The 21,254-nt window shown below is 49.6% G+C and overlaps 1 protein-coding gene across 5 annotated transcripts in view; it reads right to left on the bottom strand.

Annotated features, from left to right (window-relative positions):
- SH3BGR (SH3 domain binding glutamate rich protein) overlaps positions 1 to 21,254 on the bottom strand; it is a 403,616-nt gene that overhangs the window by 291,357 nt on the left and 91,005 nt on the right. The window lies entirely within an intron of this gene.

Raw genomic sequence — 21,254 nt, forward strand, 5'->3', positions numbered from 1 at the left:
ACAGACAATTAAATACTTTGAGGCAATAAATACTGTACCAATCAATATTGTACACCATCAAGTCCTGTGGACCTATAAATATAGTGCAGCAATAAATAGGTAAAAATTCAATAAATACAGTACCCCCAATAAATAATTAAAAGTATACAGCAACACTCATGTAATCAGATGACACTTCAATTCTTAAGGGCTGATATGGCCCAGGCACAGCTTGTAGGGTTGTGGAAGGCTTGAGGGGGGCTACTCCCTGGCTGGGACAAGGCTGAGGCCTAATCTGAGGTAGATCCAAGGGGGGTATACCAGTGCCCTGGCTTTCTCTCTCCACACAACCTCTCTAGGTTAGTCCCAGTTCACCCCAGGCACAGTCAGGTGGGTTTCAGCACCTCCCTAGCCCCTTAGAGCAGTCTCTCAGGTCTCCACAGGGCCTTAGGCGCCCTCTACTCCACTTACTGCCCTTTTTCTGATGTTCCGACGCCGCTGGAGTCGTGTCGACGCCGTGAGGCGGTTCCGGTTCGGTCTCGGCGGCCTCGGCACAATGTCAGTTCTTTGACGACGCCGGCAGGCGGTTCCGGTCCGATGTCGGTGGCCTCGGTTCGATCTCGACCTCCGATTCGACGGCGTCGGGCAGTCTCTTCACGATGTCGACTTCGGGCGGCTCCGGTCCGATGGCGCTCTCGGCTCCGATGACGTCGGCCGGCCTGGCCTCGATGTCGACTTCCGGCGACTCCGGGGTGCGATCCTCACCCCCGACCTCCGGTGCTCCTCCTCACAGGCTCCGGGCGACTCCGGAGTGCGATCCTCACTCCCGACCTCCGGTGCTCCTCTACCTCGGTCTCCGACGACTCCGGAGGGCGGACTTCACTCCTCCGATGACGCCGCTCGCTCGACCTCGGTTCACTTCCTCCTCGACCTCTGGTATTCCTCACGACCTCCGTCGGCGCCCTCTCACGACCTCAGGCGGCTCCGGGTACGACGTCTGCTACTTCAGTCAGCGCCGCTTCTCCACCTCGGGCTCCAGGTCTTCAGGCTACTCGACGCCGGACTCCAGGGAAACCAGTTCTCAGGTCAGAATCTTGCTGTTTTCTTGGTTCTAAGGCCTGTTCCTGCTGTCCAGGTCCTTAGGATAAGTTTCTTCTGTCTTCTTCCCACACAGGGCTATAGGCTGGGATCCATCAGTAGGGACAAGTATCAAGGGTGGGTTTATGGACCCCACTCCAGGCACAAGTTTCCACCCCTGCTGCTTCACTCCTTCCTCCTTCACTGTTGTGCTCCTCTCTCTTCACCAGTCAGGTGCCAACTGCCAGCTTCAACTGCCAACACTCTCTCTTAACTCCCCAACATTCCAAACCGCCTCCAACTGTCACAGGGTTCTGGAATCTCCTGGAATGTTCTGGAAGGTGCTGGTAGGTTCCAGTGGATGCTGGTGATGTCACAGGTGGCCACCATTTTGTGCTCCAGGCCCTCAGACAGAAGTTTCAGGGGTAGCAAAAATGGCTCCCTGAATCTGCAGCAACACTAAAAAGTCTGGTGGTTCCCAAAAAGGAAAAATTCAAACAGGGGTTGAGGCAAAAGTGGGACAAAATAAATAATGATGAGGAGGGACCACCCAAAGGGCTGACAGGTCTAACACGCGTCCCCCCCAGCTGAAAGTGGGGAGAGCTACCCAACCCCTTGGGAGTTCTCATCACTAAGGCGGAAATACCTTGAGAGACCGTCTGCGTTGGCGTGGTCCACTCCAGGCCGATGTTCCACCTGAAAGTCCATCCCCTGTAGGGAAATAGACCACCTCAACAACTTGGGATTCTCCCCCTTCATTTGCATCAGCCAACGAAGGGGTCTGTGGTCGGTCTGAACAAGGAAGTGCGAGCCAAACAGGTATGGCCGCAACTTCTTCAGAGCCCATACCACTGCAAAGGCTTCACGCTCTATTGCACTCCACTTCTGTTCCCTGGGAAGTAGTCTCCGGGATAGGAAGACCACGGGTTGATCCAGACCCTCTTCGTTGAGCTGCGATAACACTGCCCCAATGCCATGTTCTGATGCATCTGTCTGGACAATGAACTCCTTGGAAAAGTCTGGGGCCCGTAAGACCGGGGCCTCGCACATGGCTTTCTTCAATTTCTCAAAGGCTTGCTGACAAGCCTCCGTCCAGACTACCCGTCGAGGTTGTTTCTTGGACGTGAGCTCCGTGAGGGGGGCTACGATGGTACCGTACCCCTTCACGAAGCGGCGGTAGTATCCCGTGAGGCCCAAAAATGCTCGGACCTCAGTCTGTGTCTTGGGGGGTTCCCAGGCCATGATGGCCTCGATCTTCGCCTGGAGGGGTTGCACCGCTCCCCTACCCACCAAGTGTCCAAGGTACACTACCGACCCCTGCCCGATCTGGCACTTGCTGGCCTTGATCGTCAATCCAGCTTGTCTCAGGGCCTGGAGAACAGCTTGCAGGTGACGCAAGTGATCCTCCCAGCTGTTACTGAAGACGGCTATGTCATCCAGATAAGCAGCAGAGAAACTCTCCATTCCGGTGAGGATCTGGTTTACCAGGCGCTGAAACGTGGCAGGTGCGTTCTTGAGCCCAAAGGGCATCACACAGAACTGGTAGTGGCCATTGGGCGTGGAGAAGGCTGACCTTTCCCTTGCTCCATCAGTCAAAGAGATCTGCCAGTACCCTGAAGTAAGGTCAAAGGTACTTAAATATTGGGCAGCTCCCAGCTGGTCAATCAATTCATCCGCCCTAGGGATCGGATGAGCATCAGTTTTGGTCACTGAATTCAGTCCCCGATAGTCCACACAGAACCTCAGTTCTGGTTGGGCACCCGGTGGTGCAGCTTTTGGTACTAACACCACCGGACTGGACCAGGGGCTGCTAGAAGGTTCGATCACTCCTAGCTCTAGCATCTTAGTGACTTCACTATGAATGCTGGCCTTCACCTTGTCTGACATCCGGTAGATCTTGGACTTCACAGGTGGGCTGTCTCCTGTGTCCACGTCATGGACGCACAGGTGAGTCCTACCCGGGACAAGGGAGAACAACGAAGAGTACTGCCCCAGGACCTGGCGACAGTCCCCCTGCTGTTCAGGAGTTAGAGATGGGGAGAGAATCACTCCCTCCACCGACCCATCCTTTTCTTGAGACGCAAACAGATCAGGGAGAGGCTCGCTTTCCACGTCCTCTCCTCCGTCAGTCACCATCATCAAGATGACTTCGGGCCTCTCGTGGTGGGGTTTGAGGCGGTTGGCATGCAGCACCCGCAGGGGCTGACGAGGGGTCTTCAGGTCCACCAAGTAGGTAGCCTTACCCTTCTTCTCCAACACCTCAAAGGGTCCTGACCAGCGATCCTGAAGGGCACTAAGCTCTCCTGGTTCGATCACCCACACCTTCTGGCCAGGCTCCAACTCCACCGGGTGAGCGTTGTGGTCATACCACGCCTTCATTACTGCTTGGCTGGCTTCCAAGTTGTCAGAAGCTTGCTTCCACAACTTAGCCATTTGGCTCCGGAAGGCCAGCATGTAGCTCACCACATCCTGGGGGAGCTTTCTGGGAGTTCTTTCCCATCCGTCTCTCACCAGGTTAAGAGGTCCACGTACAGGGTGCCCATATAGAAGCTCGAAGGGGCTGAAGCCCACTCCCTTCTGTGGCACTTCCCTGTAGGAAAAAAGTAAACAGGGTAGGAGGACGTCCCATTTCCTCCGCAGGCTTTCAGGCAGACTTCTGATCATGCCTTTTAAGGTTTTGTTAAACCTTTCCACTAGACCATTGGTCTGGGGGTGGTAAGGAGTCGTGAACCGGTAGGTCACTCCACACTCCTTCCACATTGCCCGCATATATGCTGACATGAAGTTGGTCCCCCTGTCGGACACAACTTCCTTGGGAAAACCCACTCGGGTAAAGATTCCCATCAGGGCCCTAGCCACAACAGGTGCTGTTATGGTCCTCAGAGGTATTGCCTCTGGGTACCGTGTGGCATGATCCACCAGAACCAGGATAAACCTGTGACCAGCTGTAGTTGGTGGATCTAATGGACCCACAATGTCGATGCCCACCCTTTCAAAGGGGGTGCTAACGACAGGGAGTGGTTCCAGGGGAGCTTTCAGCTTCACCCCTGTTTTCCCACTGGCTTGGCAAGACACACATGTCCGGCAGTAGGTATCGGACGACACTTTCATCTGAGGCCAATAAAAGTGTGGGACAAGACGGGCGAAGGTCTTGTCTTGCCCCAGGTGTCCTGCCAATGGTATCTCGTGAGCCAACTCTAAAAGGAAGGCTCGATAACGTTGAGGAACTACCAAGGCTCGTGACGATCCATGTAGGGGTGCCTTGGGTTCACTGTAGAGGAGGCCATCCTCCCAGTAAACACTGTAGTTCCCTTCAACGTTCCCTGCTGCCTGGGCTTCGGCCTGTCGCCTCAGCCCCTCAAGGGTAGGGCACTCCCTCTGGCCCTGGCAGAATTCCTCCCTGGACGGGCCTCCCTCCACGTGCCACTCGGCCGGGATGGGTAGGTCCTCCAGGTTGGTAACGTCCCCCTCCGCAGACTCCTGGTCCACCACCTCCGGTGGCCTATCCGTCCTACGGGGTGGAGACGCCGAGGCAGGCTCCTCCTGTCCTCGGTTCTTCCCTTGACTGGCAGCTGGCTGGGCCTTTGTTCCAGGCTCCAGCCGGAATGAACTCCCTCTTCGGGTAGTCTCGGACCTTGTGCTAACACAGGCCCAGTCAGGTGTACCCAGCATCTCGGTGTGAGTCCGGTATTCCACCTCCTTCCAAGCGTTGTGCTCCATGTCATTGCCCAGCAGACAATCGACTGGCACGGCAGGGCTTACGGCAACTCGAAGTGAACCTGCAACCCCCCCCCATTCAAAGGGAACCTCGGCCACTGGATAGTGACCTGTTCTGCCGTCAGCCATCGCGGCTGGGTGGAGTACATCGGGAATTACCTGCTCTGGAGACACCAGCTGGCTACGCACCATAGTCATACTGGCTCCTGTGTCTCTCAGAGCCTCCCCTCTTTGGCCGTTGATGGTGATCCACTGCCCATACTTTGCGGTATTTGCGGGCACCTGGATCTTAGGAACCATCTCCCGTTCTCCCAGGGACACTAGAGTGACACCCGCCCACTCCCTTCCCTTAGTTAAGGGCATCTCCTCCCCGAGCACTACACTAGCTACTCCGGGGGGCTTTCCTCCAGTGGGAGGGGGTGATCGTTTCTGACACTTCGGATCTCCTTTATAGTGTCCAACGCCACCGCACTCGTAGCAATGGACAACCCTTGGCTGCTGACTCTGGCCAGGATTAGGGTTTCTGGGTGGGTTAGCCTTAGAGGTGAATCCTGTTCCCTTCCCTTGGAAGTTATTTTGGGGGCCTTTGGAGAACTCCTTTTTCTTTTCCCCTCCCTCTTTCTTCTGGGGGGCGCCCTGTCCGGCCTTTTGAGTATCCCCTCCAGTCCCCCTTGTGGACACCCGGGTACTAGCCCAAATGTCCGCCTCCTCAGCAAGCTTCCGGGGACTGGTCAGCTTGCTATCCACCAGGTGTTGCCGCAGTTCAGGGAAACATTTCTCGAGTAGGTGTTCCTTCAGTACTAGGTCAAACAGCTCCTCGTAGTTCCTTACTTCACTGCCCTGAATCCAACCTTCCAGTGCCTTCTTTGCATAGTCCAGGAAGTCCACCCAATTCTGTGTGCCCAGCTTGTGACTACCCCTGAACTTCTGTCTGTACTTTTCAGGTGTTAGTCCAAACTTTCTGATGAGCGCCAGTTTCATGGTGGGGTAGTGGGTCTGCTCATCCTCTTCGAGGGCCAATAAAGCATCCCTACCAGCTGGAGGCATGTACCTATACAATCCTCCTCCCCAATACTTCACTGGTACCCCATGGGCCCTCAACGAGACCTCATAGGCTGCTAGCCACTTGGCGATGTCATCACCCACCCCATAGCTAGCTACTATGTCCTTTGGCAGGTAAGGTTTGGGTTCCCTGGTGGACTCTTGGATTTGGCTGCCACCATTAGGAACAGTTGGTGCCCCAATTCTTAGGATCTGAAGCTCTATCTCTTTCAGTCTTATCTCATGAGCCATCCTCTCTTTCTCCGTCTCATGAGCCAACCTCTGTTCCTCCTTCTCCTTCTCCAGCTTTGCTAAATCCCATGTGAGCTGTCTTTTCTCTCTCCGATCTGCTAACTCCACGCTGGATAAGCCCCCGCTAGAGACAGTGCTGCCCTTCCTAGAAAGTGTCCTGGGCCCTGCTGACAGGTTCCCCACCTCAGGTTGGTACATCTCAGCCCCCTCGGGGTCAGGCTCTCCATCCCTGTCTTCCTCCTCAGCCTTGCTTTCTCGGCGTGCCTCCCCCCAAGCCCTTAAGCTGGTTTGGAGTGCACCCTTCTTTGCTCCTGGGGGACAGTACACCCCCTCCCGCTGGCAAAACTCCCTGAGTTGGGCCACAGTGTACGTTTCTAGATTCTCTAGTACAAACTCCATCTTGCCCACTCAGGTTAGAGGACAGGTTTTGTGCAGTAGCAATGTAGGGGGGTACCTTTAGTAATACCTCCTCCCACCACCAGAGTAAATTTGGAAAAAACAAAAACCCACAATTAGGAAGGCCGCTGTGAGAAAACTCCCGGTGTAGGCCTATGGACTACCCACAGTTATTGTTGAGTATATGTAGGCACAGCTCTATCCCACCACTGAACACCAATTTATGTTGGAAACAGCCCACTCCCACTCCGCAGGGTGGTGGTGGACTCCCCGAACACACTGTGGTAGCTTGGCTCGAGTGGTCAGGAAACAGGCACAGTGCTAAGCATACAATATACCCATACAAGAACCATGCGTGCATCCGTTCCAAAAACGACTCTACACCGTAAAAATTATGAAAATATTCTTTCTTTATCTTTTTCTCTTAGTTGCTGATTGGAAAAATAAATAGGTCAATCACAATATACAAGTTTCAATTAGTGCAGGTCAAATAAATATTGGCTGTTTGATGAAATAAATAGGGGTGATCATAAATAACAGGGCATAAATACAAGTGCAATATATACAGACAATTAAATACTTTGAGGCAATAAATACTGTACCAATCAATATTGTACACCATCAAGTCCTGTGGACCTATAAATATAGTGCAGCAATAAATAGGTAAAAATTCAATAAATACAGTACCCCCAATAAATAATTAAAAGTATACAGCAACACTCATGTAATCAGATGACACTTCAATTCTTAAGGGCTGATATGGCCCAGGCACAGCTTGTAGGGTTGTGGAAGGCTTGAGGGGGGCTACTCCCTGGCTGGGACAAGGCTGAGGCCTAATCTGAGGTAGATCCAAGGGGGGTATACCAGTGCCCTGGCTTTCTCTCTCCACACAACCTCTCTAGGTTAGTCCCAGTTCACCCCAGGCACAGTCAGGTGGGTTTCAGCACCTCCCTAGCCCCTTAGAGCAGTCTCTCAGGTCTCCACAGGGCCTTAGGCGCCCTCTACTCCACTTACTGCCCTTTTTCTGATGTTCCGACGCCGCTGGAGTCGTGTCGACGCCGTGAGGCGGTTCCGGTTCGGTCTCGGTGGCCTCGGCACAATGTCAGTTCTTTGACGACGCCGGCAGGCGGTTCCGGTCCGATGTCGGTGGCCTCGGTTCGATCTCGACCTCCGATTCGACGGCGTCGGGCAGTCTCTTCACGATGTCGACTTCGGGCGGCTCCGGTCCGATGGCGCTCTCGGCTCCGATGACGTCGGCCGGCCTGGCCTCGATGTCGACTTCCGGCGACTCCGGGGTGCGATCCTCACCCCCGACCTCCGGTGCTCCTCCTCACAGGCTCCGGGCGACTCCGGAGTGCGATCCTCACTCCCGACCTCCGGTGCTCCTCTACCTCGGTCTCCGACGACTCCGGAGGGCGGACTTCACTCCTCCGATGACGCCGCTCGCTCGACCTCGGTTCACTTCCTCCTCGACCTCTGGTATTCCTCACGACCTCCGTCGGCGCCCTCTCACGACCTCAGGCGGCTCCGGGTACGACGTCTGCTACTTCAGTCAGCGCCGATTCTCCACCTCGGGCTCCAGGTCTTCAGGCTACTCGACGCCGGACTCCAGGGAAACCAGTTCTCAGGTCAGAATCTTGCTGTTTTCTTGGTTCTAAGGCCTGTTCCTGCTGTCCAGGTCCTTAGGATAAGTTTCTTCTGTCTTCTTCCCACACAGGGCTATAGGCTGGGATCCATCAGTAGGGACAAGTATCAAGGGTGGGTTTATGGACCCCACTCCAGGCACAAGTTTCCACCCCTGCTGCTTCACTCCTTCCTCCTTCACTGTTGTGCTCCTCTCTCTTCACCAGTCAGGTGCCAACTGCCAGCTTCAACTGCCAACACTCTCTCTTAACTCCCCAACATTCCAAACCGCCTCCAACTGTCACAGGGTTCTGGAATCTCCTGGAATGTTCTGGAAGGTGCTGGTAGGTTCCAGTGGATGCTGGTGATGTCACAGGTGGCCACCATTTTGTGCTCCAGGCCCTCAGACAGAAGTTTCAGGGGTAGCTAAAATGGCTCCCTGAATCTGCAGCAACACTAAAAAGTCTGGTGGTTCCCAAAAAGGAAAAATTCAAACAGGGGTTGAGGCAAAAGTGGGACAAAATAAATAATGATGAGGAGGGACCACCCAAAGGGCTGACAGGTCTAACAGAACCGCTCTCTAATAATCTTACATTCTTAATGACCTCGGCAACCAATACTCTTCTCAATGAATGTTTTTTTTTTTTAACTAGCCCAATAGTTCATTCTTTTAGACCCCATCTAATGCAATGCTCTATGCATTGATTGCAGTTTTTCCTATCAATTACCCAATATAACAACTTTAAAGCTACCTCGTTGCTACTACAATTTGTCTTTATAGCCTCCATATTACCTGAATGAATGTATCCAGCAATAAAATAAATGCCATTCTTTGCTTGCTACCCCTATAAATCTTTCCCAGAGTAGCCTGTTTCATACACATTTAAGTACAAAAAAACCTACCAAGAAAGCTAAGGCTGACCCATTTTTTAATTGTTTTTGGATAATTTACCCATTTATTTTCGGATGAAGGGACTACGCGGATTAACCTTTCAAAGAAAACTGCACTTACTATGACCGACCTGGGTGAACAGATTGAAATTAAGCTTATATTGACACTGCATATTTTTATATTGACATTAAATGTGAGTCAAACACACCACACAAAACTAATTCATTCCATGATTATTTTAAAATATAAATTGGAATATATATATTGATAATACGTTTTGTGTGGTGTGTTTGACTCACATTTAATGTCAATATAATTGCCAAACACTGATTGCTTTAAAGAAATGATTAAGCTGCATTTCCGTTTGATCAATTCCTGTTTATACGAAGTGATTGTATTACCCAACAGAACACATTGTAGATTATATTGCATATACTTGCTGTAGGACTTGGCCCTTTTTCCCTCAGTTGTTTTCATTTTTCATGTTGATGCAGATTCAGGGAGCCATTTTAGCTACCCCTGAAACTTCTATCTGAGGGCCTGAAGCACAAGATGGTGGCCACCTGTGACATCACCAGCATCCACTGGAACCTGCTAGCACCTTCCAGAACATTCCAGAACCCTGTGACAGTTGGAGGCGGTTTAGAATGTTGGGAAGCTAAGACAGAGAGTTGGCAGTTGGAGCTGGCAGTTGGCACCTGACTGGTGAAGAGTGAGCAGCACAACAGTGAAGGAGGAAGGAGTGAAGCAGCAGGGGTGGAAACTTGTGCCTGGAGTGGGGTCCATAAACCCACCCTTGATACTAGTCCCTACTGATGGATCCCAGCCTGTAGCCCTGTGTGGGAAGAAGCCAGAAAAACTCATCCTAAGGACCTGGACAGCAGGAACAGGCCTTAGAAGCAGAAAGCAGCAAGATCCTGACCTGGAAACTGGTTTCCCTGGAGTCCGGCGTCGAGTAGCCTAAGACCTGGAGCCCGAGGTGGAGAAGCGGCGCTGACTGAAGAAGCAGACGTCGTACCCGGAGCCGCCTGAGGTCGTGAGAGGGCGCCGACGGAGGTCGTGAGGAATACCAAAGGTCGAGGAGGAAGTTAACCGAGGTCGAGTGAGCGGCGTCATCGGAGGAGTGAAGTCCACCCTCCGGAGTCGTCGGAGACCGAGGTGAAGTGTACCGGAGGTCGGGAGTGAGGATCGCACTCCGGAGTCGCCCGGAACCTGAGAGGAGGAGCACCGGAGGTCGGGGGTGAGGATCGCACCCCGGAGTCGCCGGAAGTCGACATCGAGGCCAGGCCGGCCGACGTCATCGAAGCCGAGAGCGCCATCGGACCGGAGCCGCCCGAAGTCGACGTCGAGTAGAGACTGCCCGACGCCGTCGAATCGGAGGTCGAGATCGAACCGAGGCCGCCGACATCGGACCGGACCCGCCTACCGGCGTCGTCTAGAACTGACATTGTGCCGAGGCCGCCGAGACCGAACCGGAACCGCCTCACGGCATCGACACGACTCCAGCGGCGTCGGAGCATCAGAAAAAGGGCAGTAAGTGGAGTAGAGGGCGCCTAAGGCCCTGTGGAGACCTGAGAGACTGCTCTAAGGGGCTAGGGAGGTGCTGGAACCAACCTGACTGTGCCAGGGGTGAATTGGGACTAACCTAGAGAGGTTGTGTGGAGAGAGAAAGCCAGGGCACTGGTATTCCCCCCTTGATCTACCTCAGTTTAGGCCTCAGCCTTGTCCCAGCCAGGGAGTAGAACCCCTCAAGCCTTCCACAACCCTACAAGCTGTGCCTGGGCCAAATCAGCCCTTAGGAATTGAAAAGTGATCTGATTACATGAGTGTTGCTGTATACTCTTAATTATTTATTGGGGGGCCCTGTATTTATTGTGGTTAACCTATTTATTGCTTCACTATATTTATTGGTCCACAGGACTTGTTGGTGTACAATATTTATTGGTGACAGTATTTATTGCCTCAGAATATTTAATTGCCTGTATTACCTGCACTGTTATTTATGTCCTTTATATTTATGATCACCCCTATTTATTGAATCTCCAGACAGTATTTATTTGATCTGCACTATTTAAAATTTGTATATTGTGATTGTCTTATTTATTTTTCCAATCAGCAACTAAGAGAAAAAGATAAAGAAGAATATTTTCATAATTTTTACGGTGTAGAGTCGTTTTTGGAACGGATGCACGCATGGTTATTGTATGGGTATATTGTATGCTTAGCACTGCGCCTGTTTCCTGACCACTCGAGCCAAGCTACCACAGTGTGTCCGGAAGACCACCACCACCCTTTCAGAGTGGGAGTGTGGTTTTCCAACATAAATTGGTGTTCAGTGGTGGGATAGAGCTGTGCCTACATATACTCAACAATAACTGTGGGTAGTCCATAGGCCTACACCGGGAGTTTTCTCAAAAGCGGCCTTCCTAATTGTGGGTTTTTGTTTTTTCCAAATTTACTCTGGTGGTGGGAGGAGGTATTACTAAAGGTACCACCCTACATTGTTACTGCACAAAACCTGTCCTCTAACCTGAGTGGGCAAGATGGAGTTTGTACTAGAGAATCTAGAAACGTACACTGTGGCCCAAGTCAGGAAGTTAACAGACCGGAGGGAGGAAAGACAGCTCACATGGGACTTAGCAAGGCTGGAGAAAGAGATGGAGGAGAAAAGGATGGCGCACGAGCTTTGGATGAAGGAGATGAAGCTGCGTGCCCTCCAGATGAGTGTGTCCAGCGAGGACACTGGTGGCAGCATACCAGAAGCTTCACAGGAGCTAGAAGTATATTTACCCCAGGAAGACATCACCAGGGTGTCTGAGGAGGCATTGGGGTGTGAACCTGAAGGGGGTAGTGCAGGGATCTTCCAACCCAGCGAGGTGAGAGAAGTGGCAGATAGCCCAGCTAGGTCCCAGGGAGAGAGGGTTGTAGGGCCTCACGACCTATCTGTAGGAAGGCGTGAGACGGGGAGGTGTCCCGAGGTGCCCCAACCGAAGTCTCAGGGCCTGGAGAGTTCCGCAAGGGAGCCCCAGGTTGGGAGCCTAGGCTGTCCCGAAGTGCCATCCAGTGCAGGGGAGCCCCTAGTGTCAGGAGGACCCAGGGCGACTGTAACCAGCGCGCCTGAGGTTGGCTCAGTTTCAGGGTTTAGGTCCTGGGCTGGGATGCCAGGCTCAGGGGTTGCCTGACCTGGCGGGTGGGGCCTCGGTTAACCGGGTCCCCCCGAAATTGACTTCCAGGGGTACTTTTCCCGTTAGGAGGGTGCTGAAATCTGGAAGGGGGTGCAGAGGGAGGAAGGTCTCGCCTCGGGCACCGACTCAGCCTAAGGGTTTAGACCCTAGGTTGAAGGATCAGTTGAGGGGTCAAGGCCCTAGACTGAGGAGGAAGTGTTGGTCTGAGGGTGCCTCGCAGGGTAGGATGAGGAACCCCAGAAGGAGAGTTAGGGGGAGGAGAGCCTCGCCCCGGAAGGCTGGTCAGCCTAAGGGTGTGAACCCCAGGAAGAAGGACCAGAGGCAGTTTAGGACTGCAAGGAGGAGGACCGGAGTGGTCAACGGGCACTACAGGCCTGGGGCTACTGCCCCCCACTCCGCGAGATCACCCGGGCCAGAGACATCTGGATGGCCCAGGGGCCGGTCCTGGCCCCAACTAGCTAGGGAGCCCCCGTGGGGTGGTTTTGTTGGTCCAGGGAGGTTTGTTAGGGAACCATTGGGTTCCAGAGCGGAGGAGAACTTGCGGGTGCTCCTGCCGTTGCGGGCCTGCGTCCACCTTTTCTCGCCCCAAGCAGGGAAGACCATCAAGGCATTGATCGGTCTACCCTGGCTTTTGGCTGGAAGGGGGTTGTGTAGGACTTGGCCCTTTTTCCCTCAGTTGTTTTCATTTTTCATGTTGATGCAGATTCAGGGAGCCATTTTAGCTACCCCTGAAACTTCTATCTGAGGGCCTGAAGCACAAGATGGTGGCCACCTGTGACATCACCAGCATCCACTGGAACCTGCTAGCACCTTCCAGAACATTCCAGAACCCTGTGACAGTTGGAGGCGGTTTAGAATGTTGGGAAGCTAAGACAGAGAGTTGGCAGTTGGAGCTGGCAGTTGGCACCTGACTGGTGAAGAGTGAGCAGCACAACAGTGAAGGAGGAAGGAGTGAAGCAGCAGGGGTGGAAACTTGTGCCTGGAGTGGGGTCCATAAACCCACCCTTGATACTAGTCCCTACTGATGGATCCCAGCCTGTAGCCCTGTGTGGGAAGAAGCCAGAAAAACTCATCCTAAGGACCTGGACAGCAGGAACAGGCCTTAGAAGCAGAAAGCAGCAAGATCCTGACCTGGAAACTGGTTTCCCTGGAGTCCGGCGTCGAGTAGCCTAAGACCTGGAGCCCGAGGTGGAGAAGCGGCGCTGACTGAAGAAGCAGACGTCGTACCCGGAGCCGCCTGAGGTCGTGAGAGGGCGCAGACGGAGGTCGTGAGGAATACCAAAGGTCGAGGAGGAAGTTAACCGAGGTCGAGTGAGCGGCGTCATCGGAGGAGTGAAGTCCACCCTCCGGAGTCGTCGGAGACCGAGGTGAAGTGTACCGGAGGTCGGGAGTGAGGATCGCACTCCGGAGTCGCCCGGAACCTGAGAGGAGGAGCACCGGAGGTCGGGGGTGAGGATCGCACCCCGGAGTCGCCGGAAGTAGAGACTGCCCGACGCCGTCGAATCGGAGGTCGAGATCGAACCGAGGCCGCCGACATCGGACCGGACCCGCCTACCGGCGTCGTCTAGAACTGACATTGTGCCGAGGCCGCCGAGACCGAACCGGAACCGCCTCACGGCATCGACACGACTCCAGCGGCGTCGGAGCATCAGAAAAAGGGCAGTAAGTGGAGTAGAGGGCGCCTAAGGCCCTGTGGAGACCTGAGAGACTGCTCTAAGGGGCTAGGGAGGTGCTGGAACCAACCTGACTGTGCCAGGGGTGAATTGGGACTAACCTAGAGAGGTTGTGTGGAGAGAGAAAGCCAGGGCACTGGTATTCCCCCCTTGATCTACCTCAGTTTAGGCCTCAGCCTTGTCCCAGCCAGGGAGTAGAACCCCTCAAGCCTTCCACAACCCTACAAGCTGTGCCTGGGCCAAATCAGCCCTTAGGAATTGAAAAGTGATCTGATTACATGAGTGTTGCTGTATACTCTTAATTATTTATTGGGGGGCCCTGTATTTATTGTGGTTAACCTATTTATTGCTTCACTATATTTATTGGTCCACAGGACTTGTTGGTGTACAATATGTATTGGTGACAGTATTTATTGCCTCAGAATATTTAATTGCCTGTATTACCTGCACTGTTATTTATGTCCTTTATATTTATGATCACCCCTATTTATTGAATCTCCAGACAGTATTTATTTGATCTGCACTATTTAAAATTTGTATATTGTGATTGTCTTATTTATTTTTCCAATCAGCAACTAAGAGAAAAAGATAAAGAAGAATATTTTCATAATTTTTACGGTGTAGAGTCGTTTTTGGAACGGATGCACGCATGGTTATTGTATGGGTATATTGTATGCTTAGCACTGCGCCTGTTTCCTGACCACTCGAGCCAAGCTACCACAGTGTGTCCGGAAGACCACCACCACCCTTTCAGAGTGGGAGTGTGGTTTTCCAACACTTGCCTTAACTCCCAGGCCCTGTGCCCTGAAACCACGTGTACCTACCTGCAATCTGCACCTTGTTTGATGCCCCTAGTTTCCTTTGGTTAACATTGGGCACAGCGACCTATGCACCCAGCCGCCCCTGTGCCGCTGGTGGTGCAGTACCTACCTTAAACTGAACCTTGCCCAGTGTTGGTCTAAACCCTCCAAGACTGAAAGAATAAGACGTGTACTTTCCTGTTAATGCATATATTTGTTTTCCTTCCATAGGATTGCATTGTATTCCTCCTATTGCATTTAAACTGTTTATCTTTTACAACTACTAACTTCTACTGTTTCTGATTGGCAACACAAAGGTATTTCTATCACTGAAAAGCATTCTACTGCCTTGCAAAACAATTCCTACTGCATTGTGAAAAGTATTACTACTGTTGAAACTGTTACTTACCTGCAATCTAAGGAACAAAAGCTTCAACGCCAGACTGTTGGTTTTGCACCTCATGCCTGTTTCATCAAATTAGGAGTCCTGTGAACTGGAGCCCGGCACCAACCGTTACGTGGTACCTCTGTGTCCCAGATTCTGAAAGTGTGATTACGAGTGGGCGTGCACCAGGTAAAAGAAGTCCAAGGCAATCTTGTAGAATGTAAGGTCTTTATTTTGAACTAATATTTTCAGATAATAATGACAACTTCAGCTCAACCAACGGGTTTCGTTCCTTTCGGAGAACTTCATCAGGGCTGAAATTCATATGTAAAAGGACAACAAATCAAAATCCAAAAGAAATATAAAAAATAAAACACAAAACAAAAGACGATTCAACACCATAAGACAGAAAGCACAGGACTTTGACAGAAATCACTAATGAACATGTAAATATACATAAATACACACTAAGCTTGAAACTCTAAAATTATGAAAAATGATGGGACCAGAAAAACACAAACACCTCTTAAAAATGACATCAAAACGTATAGGGACACACAATCATAGTGTCAGTTAAAAACCTGGAGCAATTTTAACACAAAAGTTGTAATTGTAGTTGCGATACAAGACCCCTCTCACTTATATACGCTCCAATATGAACGATAAAGTATAAAAACAGAATGCAAGAACAAGGCAAGAAAAGGTATATGTTCCATGTTAGTCACTCAAGAACGAACCATGGGTAGTCAAAGTATTCCAGAAATGAGATTTCACCTTAAATTAAGACTTGGCAAAACCCCGATGACAGCAAGTAGGTAGGTTTCCAAAGTAAGTGCTCCAGTATGTAGTGCTGGACACAAATGGGCTAAGCAGTGCCCAAAGCCAAGGGTCTGAAAAATAAAAATAGGGGTCCTAGTCAGTTAACAAGAGATTATAGGAAAAGTGCTTAGACATAAAGTAATCCATCCTTGAATAAAAGTGCACAAGGACCATGGCCTTACCTTGGGTAAAGAAAAAGAGTCCTCAACAGAACACATATATTTACATGTTCATTAGTGATTTCTGTCGAAGTCCTGTGCTTTCTGTCTTATTGTTTTGAATTGTTTTTTGTTTAGTGGTTTTGTATTTTGATTTTTTGTCCTTATACATATGAATTTCAGCCCTGATGAAGTTCTCCGAGGAGAACGAAACGCGTTGGTTGAGCTGAAGTTGTCATTATTATCTGAAAATATGAATTTAACATAAAGACCTTACATAATACAAGATTGCCTTGGACTTCTTTTACCTAGTGCACGCCCACTCGTAATCACGTTACTTACCTGCAACTGAGTTCTGCTTGGTTCTAAAATAAAATAATAAAGTAATAACTTTTTATACAAAACATTTGGTCTTGGATTCAGTCTTTGAGTACGTACGTAAGTAAAGTTTTATGAACTGTTCGATTAATTAAAATCATTACAGTAAAATAAGAATCCCCCCAAGTTCCAAGGCAACCTGGTGTCACCGTTCATGTATCTTTGATTCATTGTTAATTTGCGCAGGCAGGAAAAAGAGCGTGTGGGTGTTTTATATTATGTGTCATTTCATTAACCCCTTCGGTGCTCATGACGGAACGGTTCCGTCATGAGCCACGGTTGAGCTGTGCTCATGACGGAACCGTTCCGTCATGACCACGCCCGCGCAAGATTCCGTCAGCACAGCGGCGGAATCTGCGCAGCATGGAAGGGGTTAAAAGTCCTGTTTATTTATTATTATTTTTTTTTTTTAACCGTAATTTGATAAAATATGAAAGACTGAAAATAAATTAAATTATGGTTTCAATTAGCAATACTGTCCCCCTGCCCGAGTTAGGGGCCTGATTCTAAGCCGCTTAATATGCTAAAGTGCAAGGTGCAGTTTTAAAGTGCAATGTGCTATCTCCTCGGGCCGGTTGTAATACGTTAGCAACAGGCCAAAGCTAACCAGTAAGATTATTGATTCGAGGTCCGATTTGCTGTTCTTGTGATACTGGTGGGTGGCCCTTACTGTGCACTTCTTCAGCGCATGATGGAAGGATATGCTACCGCCGCCTAGGAATAATGAAAAGTACCTCGTATTGATTGGACTTGCGTATCTTTAATCTCTCGATGGCCTGAGTCCAGCAGCTCACTGTTAAGTTCAGGTAAAGAAGCTCTGCCATCCCGGTTTTGCTGTTTTATGTTTTGGCCTGTCGAGGGACTATAAAATCTGTGGAGAATCTTTGAATGCTAGTCTGATTAAATGTGCAAACTTCACCACTCTTGTGAGGTTGCAGACCTTTGTTTTGGTAAAGCAGAAGTCTGAGGCCTCTTTACAAGTCCTTGCTCCCTTGGCCCTGAAGTTGGGGCAAAGCAAACTGTGGCGATCTAAGGCCAATTTGGGACAGCAACCCAACAATTGCAACCAAGATTCCTTATGGTATGAGCACAAGCTCCAAGATGCTACTTCCCCCTTGCATGCCCAAGCTGGATTGAAATCAGTGATTCTTAATGCAATGAGCCTCATGTAGAGTATTTTCCTGTGGGTCTGAGCAGACAATGGTTTGCGTAGGAATTGCTGGCCTTCTCCAAGTTGTATGACTTATCCAGTGCCATGGTAATGGAGTTTTGGTGGAATGCTGCCAGGTCCTTTTCAAACAAGATGACCAATACCTGCCTCTTAGCTGCATTTTTCCGGGTCGATATCGGGATCTCGGGTGAGAGCAGGCTCTCTGCTTCAATCTTCAAATTGCCAATTGCTTGCCCTGGCTTGGAATGCCAGGGGGAATCCTCTTCCTTGAAGACAGTTCCCAAATGATGTTTAAGTGTGTTATCTGGGGTTCTTCAGACACTGATGTAGAACTTAGTTAGGTCCCCCTGTAAGTGCCAGGTCTGGTCCGCCAAGACCAACCTCCAGTCTTAGTCTAGCTTTCCTAACTTGTCTCAGAGCTAGCAGCACTGATTTGTATGCTTTGGCCTGTCCTGCTAATATAAATGTATCCAGGGTGCCCGGGAAGGACAGATGTCCGTAATTGGTAGCCGGTATTAATTTTGCTTTCAGGACTGTCAACATTGGCTCTACAGTTGGGCTCATCAGGCGTTTGCTTAATTGCTTTAGTGTGTGGAATACAAGGACTGCCTTAAGCTTAGGTGTTTTATGTGAGTATCCGGTTTGGCCCTCTCCGAGAGCCAAACCCCAAGGTAGTTGTAGGAAGATGTTGTCCCTATTTGATGTTCTCCGAGTTGCCAGCCTTTTATGTGGATATTTACCAAATACAACTATCTTGGTTTTGCTCTGGTTAACTTGCAGGTCGCTTTTCCTGATTGTACCTGCAGAGTGCAATGAGCGCCTCTGGAGGCCCACCCTGGTGTGGTCCATTATTGCTGTGTCAGCTGCATATTGTAAGCTGGGAAACCTCACCTTGCCCAGCCTAGTGGCGGTTAAGCTGGCTCCTTGCAGGGCGGCCGAGGTGCGTAAAGATTGTTGCGGGGCGGCCCCCAGGTCAGAAGTGTAAAGATCGTCTGTGAGTGTGTGTATTCATTTCTTGCCTGAGTGTGTACAACAAATGCTTAACCAAGCCTTCTGATAAGCCTAACTGCTCAACCACACTACCAGAAATAGAGCTTTTAATATTATCTACTTGAGCCATACTTTGGTATAGTACATACAGAAATGAAAGAAATTCCCTTGACCCAACAATTCCAATGTCCATATACAGTAGTTAACAATACAATAAAATATTGAATACTATATCCAATGCATATATTACAAAAACATTTTATTTAAAAAAAATAAAATTCCCTGTATTATTCCAGAAAGATTAAAACCGCATGTAGCATCACAATAATAACACAATAAAAAGTTGGGTTTTTTTTAAAACAAATTAAAAAACATACAGTACATGTCAATCAGGGGGGAATTGATTAACAACAAGTCACAATTATGACCAGCATAATAGAGACAAACACATACGTAAGACACAGCTTTTTGTCATTTACAGATGCACATCATATTGGACTCAAAAACACAGCTAGTAATACATTGATCCAATCAGAATTTAACCAGTCTATGTTAGTCCTTAGATTGTGCCTTCAACAGCGTCGACGCGTTTCGATGGCTTCAAATTAATCGTACCATCTTTGTCAAGACACAATGATTCTGTCTCTCACTTATGTCAATCCTATTTCCTCTCTCCTTAATTCGTGGGACTTTGTTCGTTTAAAAGTTTTTCACTCGCTTTTCTCCTATTATGTTCAACCGTTCCTCAATTTATGATGAATTCGATGCGTGCTCGTGGCTCTAATTTTATACTTTAAAGAGAAATCTCTATAACAGTTCGTGCGTTCGACGTCCTTTTTTTTTTTCATAAGGTGCTCCGCCCCTCACGAGTCTTATTTCCGTTTTTGATGATAACTCACGTGTTTAGTTTCTGGAAGTTGTTTATAAATATCTTATGTTCCTCTTCTCTAGCGTGCAGCTATAGTTCAACAGTGTTTCCTCGAGAATACAAGTGTCAGGTTCAATGTTGTACATGCAGAGCCAGCTTCCTACAAACGGTACCTGCAACTTAGAGTAAAGCTTTTTCTGATTGGTTGCTATCATTGTCTTTATTCATCTGACAGTATTTCTTCTTAAAACCACCTTTCTTGGTTAAAAGTTAGAAGAACAATTATGTTATTTGTCTTGTATGTATGTTAATTTAATCGTACAGCCTTCTCATGCCTCGAAAAATCATACAAATATTACTAGACCCAGTCGCGGCTGCTGCCAATATCCCGAGGGGGTGTTGGCAGGGCAGCAGCATAAAAATTAAAATTAAAATAAAAACTGATCTTGCGGCCGCCTCGTGCTTCGGTGCTCCTTTAGCCTGCTGCTCTTGACAGTCCCTGGGACAGACTCCCCAACCAATCCAGACGCTGCTCTCGGGGTTGGCCTAAGCGGGCTGCTTAGACGCACCGCTCAGGCACAGGGAGTTTGGCACATTTCTCTACGCAGCTGTAGAATACAACTGGGTTACAGATTCCTAACTGCGCATGTCTGTCTGAGACGGCCAGCCAAACAGACAGGCGCACATAGAAGTGCACAACCACTCCTCCCTGTGACCCCAGCGCCTCCCTGCTTACACACGCTGGCTCGGCCAGCAACTAAAAAAAAAAAACGATAATAAACCATCATTTTATTTTTCAGCCGCTGGCTTTGAGCCAGTAGGGCGACGCTGACTAGACCTCCGGATCCAGTGTCTATTCACTTAGCTACTCATACTTACTGTAAAGCACACGGCCCATGAGCTGGCCACAATTAATTATCACATAGTAGAACACCTTCAAATATGCGAGCTCAGGATGTGCGCTGTACAAACCCCTCTTGTGGATGACCTAAGCTATAATGTTGCTTTACATATGAAAATGTATGCCACATGTTACACATGTCAATTAGCTTGCCTCTTAGTTCACCAGCGGCCCTGTCTTGCTGATTAACTAACCCCTTGCTCCATTTCTACCATTCTACCCCCCACCCTCCCACTGTCCAGTCACCACCCATGTTTCTGCTGCGAGCATTATTGCTGCCTGTGTACTCTCATGCTGTCAGACCTCTTGATATGGAGGCTCTCTGTTTCTTATCTTCGGGGCAGCAGCTCAGGCATGGGTTAAGTTACACAAACCTGTGCCCAGTTTCTCATCTCTGCGAGGAAGCTACAATTCATGAACCAAAAATAGCCCCAGGCCTACCCAATTCCACCATCTGAATGGGCGCTCTTAAGTAAGGCATGATTACAACCTGATAACATATTTATATTAGCCGTGTAGCCCTCGACAAAATAGTACTCGATCCAAAAGCTTCAACCCGCTTGTTAACGATATTTAAAGCAGCTGAGGCATGAAGGACACTTTCAGCTTATTTTGGTGGCTGCAGCAGGGCACAGAGCAAGGCGGCTGCTTCTTTCACTGGGTGCTGCAGCAGACAACGAAATACACTGGAAGTGTCATGCATGAGCTACTTTGAAGATCTGAAGCAGGAGAGAGAAAGCGATACCCATCTAGTGCTGAAATGCAAAGTGTGAAACCAGAAAACCTGGATCATGTCCAGCTTGACCAAATTGTGTGATCCTCGGCACTGAAAAAAACGTGTTACGCGATTATAGAAATCCCGGCCTCTTGCTTTTTTTCTTACAATAGGTTCAGTTGTGAAATAAAAAATACGGTGTTGCACCTCTTACTCCACTGTACATCCATTTGC

This window comes from Triturus cristatus, chromosome 8, assembly GCF_964204655.1.
Source record: "Triturus cristatus chromosome 8, aTriCri1.1, whole genome shotgun sequence".
Classification (NCBI taxonomy): Eukaryota; Metazoa; Chordata; class Amphibia; order Caudata; family Salamandridae; genus Triturus; species Triturus cristatus.